Here is a 16,394-nt window from a genome sequence, read left to right as displayed (position 1 = left end):
AAATAAAACAAACAGCTTCAGTCCATGTTGCAAGAATAAAAAATAAGGCAGCCCATATAAAATAGTTAAAATGCGTTTACATGTCACAGACATCCCCGATGGAAGCACTTACTATGTCCTGATATCATGGTCCAGTGCTGCAGTAGATAGAAGAGAGTCCCTGCCCGAATGGCACAAGGGTACATGTCCCAATGGTGTGGGGATGATGGTGCAGGAGGATGGAGATGTCCGTCACTGATTTATTTTATTTTTTTCATTACTTCGCTGTGCATAGGCAGCTGCCACTTAACCTGCTACTTCCTGACAAAAAATATGGAGTGAGGGAGACAGGCCAAGAAACTGACACTAAGTAAAAACACAAACACATACAGGGGTTGAATGCAAGTTTATTGCAAGAATTAACAGCTTGTGATCAAAAGCAAGTGTGAGCTAGCAAAATTATTTTTCTTTTCTGATTTTGGAAAACTGCATAAGAGAGTGTTGCACCGGTCCTGGATGTACTGCAATACCAGGTTGATGCGTGGAGTGGACAGAGCAAGCTCTTCTTCCATCTTCCTGTTCTAAAAATCCATTTAATATTTAATGGTCCCCAGATAGGGGACGTATCAGATATTAAACTGGTAAGAACAATGACATCCATCACTGATACCGATGCCACGGACACCAAGCAGCCGATGTTGGTAAGCGGCGTACCGCATATGACTTCAAGTATCTGGGACAGTCACTTAGCGCAGGAGCAGTCGGGGAGAGCTGGAACGCAAGCTGAATAGGTGATCTCAACTATTACCAAGCTGTCTTCATGACAACCCGTTTCGGGCGTGGCCTTTTCTCAAATTTGGAACATACATTATTAATGGAACTTTCGAGTTTGAATGCTGTTATTCCACATCTTATACAAACACTTCTTTGCGCTGGACTTTAGGTATTTTTGGTTATATGCTTGGTCTGTTGGACACCATCCCTGGTCTTTTGTTCCCACTAGCCACTGAGGTGTTTCAAGCACTAAAGACTCCATCTACTTTTTGGTAGCCCCCCACTTAGCGCCTGGACTTTTTCAGTTGAAAAGATGTATGTAGTAGGTGCTGAATCCAAAATTGTACAATGACTCTGATTCAACCAATCTCTTACATGCTGAGGTCTTAAATGTGCCTTAGACCAATATTGTATGATACATGGAAAACACGAAAGTCACACCAAAAGTTCAGGAGTTCAAGAATATTTCTTTTCACCATAAAAGTGCAAAGACAACAAACTAATGGGGTTGATTTACTAAAACTGGAGTGTGCAAAATATGGTGCAGCTGTGCATGGTAGCTAATTAGCTTCTAACTTCAGCTTGTTTAATTAAGCTTTGACCATAAAAACCTGGAAGCAGAATTTGCTTGCTCCAGTTTTAGTAAATCAACCAGTTTTGGGGCTATAATACACCACTTCAACAGGACTTGAACTGCTGTTTTGAATGGAATAACACACCAGTGTGGGTTAATTCAACTCAAAATAAACAGGGTCTTTAAATCCAGAAGCATATTTCAACAACTGGTTGTGTAGGCCTATGTTTTTTTGGGATTTAAAGAGTCAGATTATTACTTAGTTGAATTAATCCTCTATTAACACACAATCCAACACCCTATTCAAACCAGCAGTTTAAACCCTGATGATTATGGTCTCCTGTTGTCCTTGAACTTCTATGACAAAATAAATAATCTTTGACTCTTGAACTTCTAGTGTGGAACTCCTTTTGTCTCTACACATTGCAATGATAAAGGAGATAATGAGATTTCAGGCATGATAGCAATAGTTGGAGACTGAACATGCTGCAAGAGACAGTCAAAGATTGGAACCAGTTACATGAACCTGCTGAAAATCATTACCATTACAGTCCCTTAACAAATCAGTGGCCCCACATTTGTATTCATTTCAGACATCTTAAAAGGGTTTATTTATTTAAAAATGATCACCATCACATCTGATATTCCTCTTAGCAAAATTGATTGTACAAGTTTAGAATAAAAGAGGTAGAAGAACTGAGAGCACAGAAAATATAAGAAAGTGTTAAATAAAAAAAACAAGCCAGTCAAATAAATGGTTTTCCTCACTAGTTCTGAGTAAGCACATAGGCAAGGAGAATGTTGACTAATGGCTGTTGGGGCCATAGGGCCACACACTAAATACAAAAAGGTTATGTTCTGTTTCTAATGCAGCCTTATGAATTGACATACCTCTTTAGACCTAGTCAGTCTCGACAGTATGGTCATCTGCTTACTTGGCACCATCCACTGGCAGCTTAACTCTTCAATAAGACACAGTAGTACAGAGGATTTTTTTTTTGTCTTTTGAATGTAATAAGACTATTACTTTCTTGAGCATAGTCTCTGTGAATAACTAACACTCACTGAGGGGATATGGAAGATGTAGGGAGGGTTTAGCTAGGACTAAACTTATTAGCTCTAAACAGGAAGGGAGGACAGAGGAAGATACCAAAATCGCATTAATAAACAAGTTGCAGTGGCCAAAAATTGCCACTAGAATTTAGCATACTACAGAAAAAAAATGTAACCTCGGGCAGTTCAATACAATATAAAAAAAATTGAATGAAAGTGGGTTAGAACAGGTTACACAAGACCATCAAGCTACAGATTTGGCACCAGTGACTTAGTATAATCAGAGTCTGGTATTATTGTCTTATTTTTTTCTAACATCACAGGCTCAAAAGCCTGGTATAATCCTTTTCACTAACATCAAGAATTTAGTGTAGTAATCTGTACATTTTTTGTTGGACCTTGGGGTATGTACATTGTATCTGGTGTGCCCAAATGGGTATTTTTTGACTGTGGATGCACCTATACATACTGTAGTTTAATTATTGGCAAATTAGACCTAATATACCCCATAATCCGCCCAGTATGAAAACCTGAAGACCATTCCTATAGAAAGATATTTGCACAAATAATAACTAGATATACTACAGGATAAGACTCCAATAAAAAATGAATTGGGATTTGTTGTGTTACAGAGTACAAAATGGTGTCCAATAAATCAATTATTAATGCACTGGAAGAGGCAGCAAAGCACAACGGAGATCTCAATTTGGAGAATTTCAACTGACCGAATATAATTTGAAACATAGAAACTAGTAGCTCTGGCAAAGGAAGCAGATTATTATCAATAGTATTAAAAGATAACTACCACTGTCTGATGGTGTAAGAACCATCTAGGGGAAGAAAACTACTGGGTTTCTACTATATAACAATACAAATAATGTATCTATCACACAGGTAAATGGCCTATTTGGTAATAAAGATCATAATACAATAACATTTGACTTATGCTTTAATAAGACATCTTAAAAGGAACCTGTAAAAACAAGAAATTCACATAGGCTAAATGCAATGTACACAGTAAAGAATTTTAGCACATTATCTAAAATAATGTCCTTGAAAAAAGGACAAAGAACCAAATGGGAAACAATAAAGATATAATAAAAGTTACCGCTGTAGTTGCATATATTCCTTACATGACTGAGGTAGTTCAGATATATATGTTAACTATTATTAATAAGTTACCAACCCCTCCCCCTTTCTTCAATAATGACACCAAACTGTATTGAGTTAAATGGCCATTTTGGCCTTTTATTAAACCAAAATTATAATTAAACTTGAATATTAATAAACACTACAGATCAAAGAAGAAGAAATGGTTGCAGATCCTTGATGACACCATCACCCACAACTTTTGGAGTCTCTGATACCCTAAAGCTAGGTTTTGTCCCCAGCCGCCATATACAGCCTCGAGGACTATACTAACTGACCACAGACCCCTACCACCTCAACACCCAGTCAGTCTAAACTGAAGAAGACAAACTAGGTCCCACCGTTCCACCAATCAACCAATGTTTTTGACCCTTGTCAAGGACCCCAACCGCCAACCTTCTCACTCAGGAAGAAACCCTAACTAAACCATGGGACCAGGGCGGGCAGGAAGGAGATTTCAGACTGCAAGTGACACCCCCTTCACTCCTCCCCTGAACTACTATCTCTCCTGCTCCTCCCATCACCCCATCTGCTTGGCCACTATGGTAAGAGCACTGGCCTTTTAAAACCAAACCCCTCATTTTAATCCACTGCGGTCTGGTATACTTCCACCTTGTTATGTATGCCCTTCGCTTATACATTGTTAAGCTTCATGCATGTCTTTCTTTTAAAAAAACTGTTTTGTATTTTAACCTCCCTGGCGGTGTTCCCGAGTGTGGCTCGGGGTTAAATTTCAGCACCATTAGCGGTAACCCCGAGCCACACTTGGGATTGCATTGCAGGATCCTGGTGCGGTGTACTTAACTTGTCCCCAGGATCCTGCGATGTCCCAACCCTGTGTCCATGGGCTCTGTCCTCCGCCCGAAGGCTCTCTGTGCAGGGCTCTGTTCCCTGCGAGCGTCGCGACGCACGGGGGCAGAGACCAGCGGCAAATTCAAAAAAGTGAAAAATCATAATACATACAGTACAGTGTAATCTTACAGATTACATTACTGTATGAAATTATTTCACATCCCTTTTGTCCCTAGTGGTTTGTCCAGTGCCCTGCATGCAGTTTTATATTATATATATTGTTCTTTCTGCCTGGAAACTTGAGATTGTCCATAGCAATCAAAAAGTGTCCCTTTACGTCAAAAGTGGTTTTAGACCAGCTAGAAAACAGCGATAGTAAATTAGAACACTTGCAGAATTGAGCGATAGTGAATCGGGGGGAAATTAATTGTATTATTATTATATCATTATTTTTTATAATTATTTAAATTTATTTATTATATTATAATTTATGATTTTATGTTTCAAACTTCATCATACCCGGGATATCTACTAGACTCTTGGTGGACAGATTTAAGTGTGTTATTGCTAAGAATTACAGGCCTACAATATAAAACGCCAAAATTTTTATGCAAAATAATTGTACTGCTTTGAGACGCAAAAATCTGACATAATCATACCACCAGGGAGGTTAAGCATCACTTGCCATAATCAAGTTTTTTGGACCTCCAGGGGGTGATGATAACAAAAATGTCCAGAAGTCACGGGTGATTTTTTTTCCTCAGGGCAATATTCACACTCAACAGAATGACTTCTGTTTAAGACCAGGACCAAAGATCCTCTAGCACTAGCATCAGATACCTTGATAATTCCTTGATCTCAGTTCAGGCTAATCTATGCCTCCCCTTGAGTGTGAATTCTTCCTCACCCACCATTGCTTCAAACACAAACATACTCAGACTACTAAGAGAAGACCCTTGGCCTCTTCCCAACAGACTAGACGTATTATCTCAGGACCTTCAATTCCACCCTGTTTCTCAGTCAATGGCTTTAATGGCATGGCTGTTGAAACTCGGGCCCTGAGGGACAGAAGGGTCAGTGAGTTTGTCGTTCACACTTTGTTAAAAGCAAGAATAGCCACTTTCAGGAAAAAGCCCTGATTAAGTGGTAGCATGTCTTGTGACATCCATTATCTGGAAACATGGTATCCAAGAGCATCAAAACATGGAAAGATGACAATAGTATGCTATGCACCAGTGGCGCATGGGCACTGCCCCCCTATCCATGCGTCTGGCTCCCTAATCTACATGTGGGGCACCGGAAGCATGGATTACAATAGGGTTTCTTGTTTTTTAAGCATGTGATTAGAGCCCGAGGCTCTAACAGGCTTCAAAAAAGGGTGAGCTCGGGGCACAGAGCACTGCTGCCTGAGTCCACCCAGTTGTGTGACAATAGCGAATGAATGAATGAATATTCGCTATTGTCACACTGATTCTCCTCCTGGCCAATCAGTTCTAAGACCCGTTTCCCAATTGGCTGAAAGGAGAAGGGATCTCGTTGGCCTAGAAGGAGGAGGGAGGAGACGCACGGCCGGAGGAGACACACTAGCAGAGGAGATGCAGGGAAAGCCTGATCGTCCCACCAGCCACCACTGTTTCCAGCGGCTCAGCCACATCCAGAACTCCCTGGGTCGGACAGGGGAGGGAGGAGGAAGGGAGATTGGAGTGTCATCCCAGGCAGGACATCTGCCTCCTAAGGTAAGGAGGCCTTCCACCTTCCCATCTGTCCATCTCCTGCTGGGGGGGTATTGTTGGTGTTCCTGGTGTTCCCTTCCTTTCCCACAACTAAGCTCTGGGGGGTGGAATGAAACACATTGGGGGCGTAGCCAGGCTGAGGTTACCACTCTACTCCCCACTCCAGGACACCTAGATGTGCAACTTTTAGGTGTCACCCCATTGTTCTCTGTTCCCTGCCTCCATGTCTGTCTTTTAATGGATATGTTGAAACCTCACTTATGTTCTGATTCAAAATGCAGAAACTGGTGTATTGTATTTCAGAGTTAAAACTAAAGTTCAAAAAGCATGTTTAACCCAAAAATGACTGTGGGTGAGTGTTTCAATTTGCTAAAATGACCATTCTCCAATTCCTACCAATCATCCTCATTTGAGCATTATTTTGACTTGCTAAATTTGGGAAACATATGACTTGCCAAAGAAGCTTAGAAACCAATCTGAAGCTATTCAGCAGTGGGCAGAAAAAGCATACTGAAAAATTGGATTGAACCTAACCAACCACCACCAACACTACCTCCACCCCCAATCCTATGACAATTTTTGGAAAACTCCAGGTCTTCTTTAAAATCAAATGACATAAAACCTGATTAACAAGGTACTTCCTACAAAGGTAAACTTGTTTTTTTACACATGGGAAAGTTTTGTAAGTATCCTAAAACTGACCACATTAACATAGCTATGCCGCTGCTTTAGGTTTACCTCACGGTATCTGTAACAAATGGTCAATGATGGCCCACCAATTCTACAGCCACACCTTGTCCAGGGAAATTTGTGCCAAGGTAAATAATATAATCAAATCTAATTATTATATCCTTAATAATGGCATTGTTACTATTAGGGATGAGCTTCGTGTTCGAGTCGAACCCATGTTCGACTCGAACATCGGCTGTTCGATCGTTCGCCGAATTGCGACCGTTATGGGCCGTTCGCGCTAAATTCGTGTGGCGCGTCACGGCCCATAATTCACTGCGGCATCGCAGTGCATTGCTGGCTGATGATTGGCCAAGCATGCACTATAACCCGCATGCTTGGCCAATCACAGCGCCGTCAGTAGAGAGAGCTGTAATTGGCCAAAGCCAGGGTGGCTTTGGCCAATTATGGCTCAGGGGATTTAGTACACACCCCACACTATATAAGGCCGCCTGCACGGCGGCCCTGTGTAGTGTGTGTTCCGGTGTGCTGAGAGATAGAGAGAGAGAGAGACAGTGTCATTTGATTTGAGTTAGATAGATTAGGCAGAACAGTCAGTCAGTTAGCTGCACTTACAGTGTATTGTGTATATATATGCATCCCAGGTGTTGCATATATATATATACACTGTATTCAGTTTAGCTAGATCCGTTCCTGTTATCTTCTATCTAGACTATTTACATTTAATGCAGTGCGTCCTGCTCACAGTGTTCAGCTAGATCCGTTCCTGCTATTTACATTTAGTGCAGTGCGTCCTGCTCACAGTGTTCAGCTAGATCCGTTCCTGTTATCTTCTAGACTATTTACATTTAGTGCAGTGCGTCCTGCTCACAGTGTTCAGCTAGATCCGTTCCTGCAATTTACATTTAGTGCAGTGCGTCCTGCTCACAGTGTTCAGCTAGATCCGTTCCTGCTATTTACATTTAGTGCAGTGCGTCCTGCTCACAGTGTTCAGCTAGATCCGTTCCTGTTATCTTCTAGACTATTTACATTTAGTGCAGTGCATCCTGCTCACAGTGTTCAGCTAGATCCGTTCCTGCAATTTACATTTAGTGCAGTGCGTCCTGCTCACAGTGTTCAGCTAGATCCGTTCCTGCTATTTACATTTAGTGCAGTGCGTCCTGCTCACAGTGTTCAGCTAGATCCGTTCCTGCTATTTACATTTAGTGCAGTGCGTCCTGCTCACAGTGTTCAGCTAGATCCGTTCCTGTTATTTACATTTAGTGCAGTGCTAGGTTTTGTCCCCAGCCGCCATATACAGCCTCGAGGACTATACTAACTGACCACAGACCCCTACCACCTCAACACCCGGTCAGTCTAAACTGAAGAAGACAAACTAGGTCCCACCGTTCCACCAATCAACCAATGTTTTTGACCCTTGTCAAGGACCCCAACCGCCAACCTTCTCACTCAGGAAGAAACCCTAACTAAACCATGGGACCAGGGCGGGCAGGAAGGAGATTTCAGACTGCAAGTGACACCCCCTTCACTCCTCCCCTGAACTACTATCTCTCCTGCTCCTCCCATCACCCCATCTGCTTGGCCACTATGGTAAGAGCACTGGCCTTTTAAAACCAAACCCCTCATTTTAATCCACTGCGGTCTGGTATACTTCCACCTTGTTATGTATGCCCTTCGCTTATACATTGTTAAGCTTCATGCATGTCTTTCTTTTAAAAAAACTGTTTTGTATTTTAACCTCCCTGGCGGTGTTCCCGAGTGTGGCTCGGGGTTAAATTTCAGCACCATTAGCGGTAACCCCGAGCCACACTTGGGATTGCATTGCAGGATCCTGGTGCGGTGTACTTAACTTGTCCCCAGGATCCTGCGATGTCCCAACCCTGTGTCCATGGGCTCTGTCCTCCGCCCGAAGGCTCTCTGTGCAGGGCTCTGTTCCCTGCGAGCGTCGCGACGCACGGGGGCAGAGACCAGCGGCAAATTCAAAAAAGTGAAAAATCATAATACATACAGTACAGTGTAATCTTACAGATTACATTACTGTATGAAATTATTTCACATCCCTTTTGTCCCTAGTGGTTTGTCCAGTGCCCTGCATGCAGTTTTATATTATATATATTGTTCTTTCTGCCTGGAAACTTGAGATTGTCCATAGCAATCAAAAAGTGTCCCTTTACGTCAAAAGTGGTTTTAGACCAGCTAGAAAACAGCGATAGTAAATTAGAACACTCGCAGAATTGAGCGATAGTGAATCGGGGGGAAATTAATTGTATTATTATTATTATATCATTATTTTTTATAATTATTTAAATTTATTTATTATATTATAATTTATGATTTTATGTTTCAAACTTCATCATACCCGGGATATCTACTAGACTCTTGGTGGACAGATTTAAGTGTGTTATTGCTAAGAATTACAGGCCTACAATATAAAACGCCAAATTTCTATGCAAAATAATTGTACTGCTTTGAGACGCAAAAATCTGACATAATCATACCACCAGGGAGGTTAAGCATCACTTGCCATAATCAAGTTTTTTGGACCTCCAGGGGGTGATGATAACAAAAATGTCCAGAAGTCACGGGTGATTTTTTCTCAGGATTTTTATCTCAGGACCTTCAATTCCACCCTGTTTCTCAGTCAATGGCTTTAATGGCATGGCTGTTGAAACTCGGGCCCTGAGGGACAGAAGGGTCAGTGAGTTTGTCGTTCACACTTTGTTAAAAGCAAGAATAGCCACTTTCAGGAAAAAGCCCTGATTAAGTGGTAGCATGTCTTGTGACATCCATTATCTGGAAACATGGTATCCAAGAGCATCAAAACATGGAAAGATGACAATAGTATGCTATGCACCAGTGGCGCATGGGCACTGCCCCCCTATCCATGCGTCTGGCTCCCTAATCTACATGTGGGGCACCGGAAGCATGGATTACAATAGGGTTTCTTGTTTTTTAAGCATGTGATTAGAGCCCGAGGCTCTAACAGGCTTCAAAAAAGGGTGAGCTCGGGGCACAGAGCACTGCTGCCTGAGTCCACCCAGTTGTGTGACAATAGCGAATGAATGAATGAATATTCGCTATTGTCACACTGATTCTCCTCCTGGCCAATCAGTTCTAAGACCCGTTTCCCAATTGGCTGAAAGGAGAAGGGATCTCGTTGGCCTAGAAGGAGGAGGGAGGAGACGCACGGCCGGAGGAGACACACTAGCAGAGGAGATGCAGGGAAAGCCTGATCGTCCCACCAGCCACCACTGTTTCCAGCGGCTCAGCCACATCCAGAACTCCCTGGGTCGGACAGGGGAGGGAGGAGGAAGGGAGATTGGAGTGTCATCCCAGGCAGGACATCTGCCTCCTAAGGTAAGGAGGCCTTCCACCTTCCCATCTGTCCATCTCCTGCTGGGGGGGTATTGTTGGTGTTCCTGGTGTTCCCTTCCTTTCCCACAACTAAGCTCTGGGGGGTGGAATGAAACACATTGGGGGCGTAACCAGGCTGAGGTTACCACTCTACTCCCCACTCCAGGACACCTAGATGTGCAACTTTTAGGTGTCACCCCATTGTTCTCTGTTCCCTGCCTCCATGTCTGTCTTTTAATGGATATGTTGAAACCTCACTTATGTTCTGATTCAAAATGCAGAAACTGGTGTATTGTATTTCAGAGTTAAAACTAAAGTTCAAAAAGCATGTTTAACCCAAAAATGACTGTGGGTGAGTGTTTCAATTTGCTAAAATGACCATTCTCCAATTCCTACCAATCATCCTCATTTGAGCATTATTTTGACTTGCTAAATTTGGGAAACATATGACTAGCCAAAGAAGCTTAGAAACCAATCTGAAGTTATTCAGCAGTGGGCAGAAAAAGCATACTGAAAAATTGGATTGAACCTAACCAACCACCACCAACACCACCTCCACCCCCAATCCTATGACAATTTTTAGAAAACTCCAGGTCTTCTTTAAAATCAAATGACATAAAACCTGATTAACAAGGTACTTCCTACAAAGGTAAACTTGTTTTTTTACACATGGGAAAGTTTTGTAAGTATCCTAAAACTGACCACATTAACATAGCTATGCCGCTGCTTTAGGTTTACCTCACGGTATCTGTAACAAATGGTCAATGATGGCCCACCAATTCTACAGCCACACCTTGTCCAGGGAAATTTGTGCCAAGGTAAATAATATAATCAAATCTAATTATTATATCCTTAATAATGGCATTGTTACTATTAGGGATGAGCTTCGTGTTCGAGTCGAACCCATGTTCGACTCGAACATCGGCTGTTCGATCGTTCGCCGAATTGCGACCGTTATGGGCCGTTCGCGCTAAATTCGTGTGGCGCGTCACGGCCCATAATTCACTGCGGCATCGCAGTGCATTGCTGGCTGATGATTGGCCAAGCATGCACTATGACCGGCATGCTTGGCCAATCACAGCGCCGTCAGTAGAGAGAGCTGTAATTGGCCAAAGCCAGGGTGGCTTTGGCCAATTATGGCTCAGGGGATTTAGTACACACCCCACACTATATAAGGCCGCCTGCACGGCGGCCCTGTGTAGTGTGTGTTCCGGTGTGCTGAGAGATAGAGAGAGAGAGAGACAGTGTCATTTGATTTGAGTTAGATAGATTAGGCAGAACAGTCAGTCAGTTAGCTGCACTTACAGTGTATTGTGTATATATATGCATCCCAGGTGTTGCATATATATATATACACTGTATTCAGTTTAGCTAGATCCGTTCCTGTTATCTTCTATCTAGACTATTTACATTTAATGCAGTGCGTCCTGCTCACAGTGTTCAGCTAGATCCGTTCCTGCTATTTACATTTAGTGCAGTGCGTCCTGCTCACAGTGTTCAGCTAGATCCGTTCCTGTTATCTTCTAGACTATTTACATTTAGTGCAGTGCGTCCTGCTCACAGTGTTCAGCTAGATCCGTTCCTGCAATTTACATTTAGTGCAGTGCGTCCTGCTCACAGTGTTCAGCTAGATCCGTTCCTGCTATTTACATTTAGTGCAGTGCGTCCTGCTCACAGTGTTCAGCTAGATCCGTTCCTGTTATCTTCTAGACTATTTACATTTAGTGCAGTGCGTCCTGCTCACAGTGTTCAGCTAGATCCGTTCCTGCAATTTACATTTAGTGCAGTGCGTCCTGCTCACAGTGTTCAGCTAGATCCGTTCCTGCTATTTACATTTAGTGCAGTGCGTCCTGCTCACAGTGTTCAGCTAGATCCGTTCCTGCTATTTACATTTAGTGCAGTGCGTCCTGCTCACAGTGTTCAGCTAGATCCGTTCCTGTTATTTACATTTAGTGCAGTGCGTCCTGCTCACAGTGTTCAGCTAGATCCGTTCCTGCTATTTACATTTAGTGCAGTGCGTCCTGCTCACAGTGTTCAGCTAGATCCGTTCCTGCTATTTACATTTAGTGCAGTGCGTCCTGCTCACAGTGTTCAGCTAGATCCGTTCCTGCTATTTACATTTAGTGCAGTGCGTCCTGCTCACAGTGTTCAGCTAGATCCGTTCCTGTTATCTTCTAGACTATTTACATTTAGTGCAGTGCGTCCTGCTCACAGTGTTCAGCTAGATCCGTTCCTGCTATTTACATTTAGTGCAGTGCGTCCTGCTCACAGTGTTCAGCTAGAGCCGTTCCTGCTATTTACATTTAGTGCAGTGCGTCCTGCTCACAGTGTTCAGCTAGATCCGTTCCTGTTATCTTCTAGACTATTTACATTTAGTGCAGTGCGTCCTGCTCACAGTGTTCAGCTAGATCCATTCCTGCTATTTACATTTAGTGCAGTGCGTCCTGCTCACAGTGTTCAGCTAGATCCGTTCCTGTTATCTTCTAGACTATTTACATTTAGTGCAGTGCGTCCTGCTCACAGTGTTCAGCTAGATCCGTTCCTGTTATCTTCTAGACTATTTACATTTAGTGCAGTGCGTCCTGCTCACAGTGTTCAGCTAGATCCGTTCCTGTTATCTTCTAGACTATTTACATTTAGTGCAGTGCGTCCTGCTCACAGTGTTCAGCTAGATCCGTTCCTGTTAAATTCCTACTGACAGGCAGGCTTGTCTGGTTACAGTATATAAAGCTACCTGAAGAAAATTACAGGTGTTCTATTTGATCCTATTAGTACCACGGTCAGGCAGCTAGACTATTTACATTTAGTACAGTGCGTCCTGCTCACAGTGTTCAGCTAGATCCGTTCCTGTTATCTTCCTACTGACAGGCAGGCTTGTCTGGTTACAGTATATAAAGCTACCTGAAGAAAATTACAGGTGTTCTATTTGATCCTATTAGTACCACGGTCAGGCAGCTAGACTATTTACATTTAGTACAGTGCGTCCTGCTCACAGTGTTCAGCTAGATCCGTTCCTGTTATCTTCCTACTGACAAGCAGGCTTGTCTGGTTACAGTATATAAAGCTACTTGAAGAAAATTACAGGTGTTCTATCCCAGCTTAGTGCAGCTACAGGCCATTAGTATGTCTGGAAGGCCAAGAAGGAGAGGCAGACAGTCACAAGCCAATAAGAGAGGGCAAGCAGGCTCTGTGTCTAGTGCTGGTCGTGGAGACGGTGCATCCTCATCAGCACGTGGCCATGGGACACGCTTGGCCTTTTTTTCGGCAGCTGGCCGTGTTGAGCCGCAACATGCGGAAGACTTGGTCGAGTGGATGACCAAGCCGTCCTCATCCTCCTCATCCTCTCTCACCCATGCCCAGGGTGCTTTGTCTGGCAAAGCAGCGGCCTCTTCCCTCAGCTCAATGTCATCAGTGACTCCTTCCCTAGCTCCACCATGTCCTCATGAGGATTCCCTCGAACTGTTTGACCACAGTGTTGGGTACATGCTCCAGGAGGATGCCCAGCGTTTGGAAGGCTCTGATGACGATACTGAGCTCGATGAAGGCAGTAACATGAGCACGGACAGAGGGGGTGCCCAAGAAGGACAGCAATCTGGCAGTCATGCTCCCCCTGCTGCAGCATACTGCCAGGTTTGCTCCAGTGATGAGGAGGGAGGGGATGATGAGGTCACTGACTCAACGTGGGTGCCTGATAGGAGAGAGGAGGAGGAGGAGGAGGAGGAGGAGGAGGAGGAGGCGGCGGCACATCACCAACGAGGCAGGATGCCCTCCAGGGGCCAGCCTAAGGGCAGCACATTGACTGCATCACACCCCAAAGCTCCACATGTGCAGGGCGCTGCAGTCTCTGCGCGTTATTCAAAAAGTTCTTTGGTGTGGGCCTTTTTTGAGACGAGTGCATCAGATCGCACCGCTGCTATTTGCAACATATGTCTCAAGCGTATCTCGCGTGGCCAAAACAACTCCCGCTTGGGTACCACATGCTTGACCAGACATATGTTGACCTGCCATGCAGTTCGTTGGCAAGCAAGACCCACACCAAAGAACAAAGAGGATCTCTCCTTGCTCCTCATCAGCTGAGATTTCCAACCCCACTAGACCTTCAGTCCTCTCTGAGACCTGCAGTGAGAGGAATGAAGGTGTAGAATTAGGTGTGTCACAGCCAAGTACTTGTGGGCAATCTGCTTTTGGTACACCGACGTCAGATTGTACCAGGCAAATTTCCCTGCCCCAGCTGCTGCACCGCCGAAAGAAGTTTGCTCCCAGCCATCCACATGCCCAGCGGTTGAATGCTAGCTTGGCAAAATTGCTAGCACTTCAACTGCTGCCTTTTCAGTTGGTAGACTCTGCCCCCTTCCGTGAGTTTGTGGAATGTGCGGTTCCTCAGTGGCAGGTACCCAAACGCCACTTTTTCTCACGGAAGGCGATTCCGGCTCTCTACCGGCATGTGGAAGGCAATGTCCATGCCTCGCTGGACAGGGCGGTCAGCGGTAAGGTGCATATTACCGCTGACTCATGGTCCAGCAGGCATGGACAGGGACGTTACCTAAGTTTCACGGCGCATTGGGTGACTCTGCTGGCAGCTGGGAAGGATGCAGGACAAGGTGCAGTAGTGTTGGAGGTTGTTCCGCCACCACGCCTCCAAAATGCTGATTGTGACACACCTCTCTCCTCCACCCCCTCCTCTTCTTCTTCCTCCATGGCCTCTTCCTCGGAACCAGCGGTGCTCCGTAGGCGTTCAAGGGGCTACGCAAGTACGCAGGCCAAAAGATGCCATGCGGTGCTTGAGCTGGTGTGCTTGGGGGACAGGAGCCACACTGGGGCAGAGGTTCTGTCAGCTCTGCAGGGGCAGGTTCAGAGGTGGTTGACGCCACGCCAACTTAAGGCAGGAATGGTGGTTTGCGACAATGGCACCAACCTCCTCTCTGCCCTCCGACAGGGACAAATGATCCATGTGCCCTGTTTGGCTCACGTCCTTAACTTGGTGGTGCAGCGGTTCTTGGGCAGGTACCCGGGCTTACAGGATGTCCTGAGGCAGGCCAGGAAAGTCTGTGTGCATTTCCGCCGGTCATATAATGCCAGTGCTCGGCTGACGGACCTCCAAAAGGAGTTTAACCTGCCCAAGAACCGCCTAATCTGTGACATGCCCACCAGGTGGAACTCAACTTTGGCCATGCTGCAGCGGCTGCACACGCAGCAGAGGGCCATCAATGAGTACCTGTGCGACTATGGCACCAGGACAGGGTCAGGGGAGCTTGGTTTTTTTTCCCCACGCCAGTGGGCCATGATCAGGGATGCATGCACTGTCCTGTCACCATTCGAGGAGGCCACGAGGATGGTGAGCAGTGACAGTGCATGCATCAGTGACACTGTCCCCCTTGTCCACCTGTTGGAGCACACGCTGCGCGGAATAATGGACAGGGCACTTGAGGCAGAACAGAGGCAGGAAGAGGAGGACTTCCTTAGCTCTCAAGGCCCCCTTTATCCAGACAGTGTTCCTGCGTGCCCGCCGATCACACAGGAAGAGGACGAGGAGGAAGAGGAGGAGGAGGAAGATTGTGTCAGTATGGAGGTGGAGCCTGGCACTCAGCATCAGCAGCAGTCTTTAAGGGATCAGTCCCAAGAAACACATGGACTTGTACGTGGCTGGGAGGAGGTGGCTGCGGACCATGTCGTTCTTAGTGACCCAGAGGACTCCGGACCGAATGCCTCAGCAAACCTACGCTGCATGGCCTCCCTGATCCTGCAAAGCCTGCGTAAGGATCCTCGTATTCGTGGTATCAAGGAGAAGGACCAATACTGGCTGGCAACCCTCCTTGATCCACGTTACAAGGGTAAGGTTGCGGACCTTATCTTGCCATCGCAGAGGGAGCAGAGGATGAAACATCTTCGGGAGGCCTTGCAGAAAGGTCTGTGCAACGCGTTCCCAGAGACTGGGAGGTTACAAACTCCTGTTTCTGGACAACGTGTTGCTGAGGCTTCGGTCAGTCAAAGAAGGAGCGGTGGAGAAGGTGGCCGTCTGACCGATGCGTTCAGACAATTTTTTGGTCCGCAGCCCCAAGGTATGATCGGTTCCAGCAACCATCGCCAGCGTCTGTTTTACATGGTGCAGGAATACCTAGGGGCAAGATCAGACTTGGACACCTTTCCCACCGAAAATCCTCTGGGTTACTGGGTCTTGAGGATGGATCACTGGCCAGAGCTTGCACAGTATGCAATTGAGCTACTGGCCTGTCCTGCATCCAGCGTTCTTTCGGAACGCACATTCAGTGCTGCTGGAGGCGTGGTAACCGATCACA

General features: G+C 45.2%; 1 non-coding gene across 1 annotated transcript; it reads right to left on the bottom strand.

The window, feature by feature from the left end:
* Positions 1 to 475: 475 nt before the first annotated feature.
* On the bottom strand, positions 476 to 672 carry LOC141120728 (U2 spliceosomal RNA). Its single transcript, XR_012239932.1, has one exon. It is a non-coding gene; the product is annotated as a U2 spliceosomal RNA (small nuclear RNA).
* Positions 673 to 16,394: the final 15,722 nt, after the last annotated feature.

Source organism: Aquarana catesbeiana, linkage group LG13 (genome assembly GCF_042186555.1).
Source record: "Aquarana catesbeiana isolate 2022-GZ linkage group LG13, ASM4218655v1, whole genome shotgun sequence".
Taxonomy (NCBI): Eukaryota; Metazoa; Chordata; class Amphibia; order Anura; family Ranidae; genus Aquarana; species Aquarana catesbeiana.
Note: the sequence above shows the minus strand (reverse complement) of the source record. Positions and strands in the feature narration are given on the sequence as shown.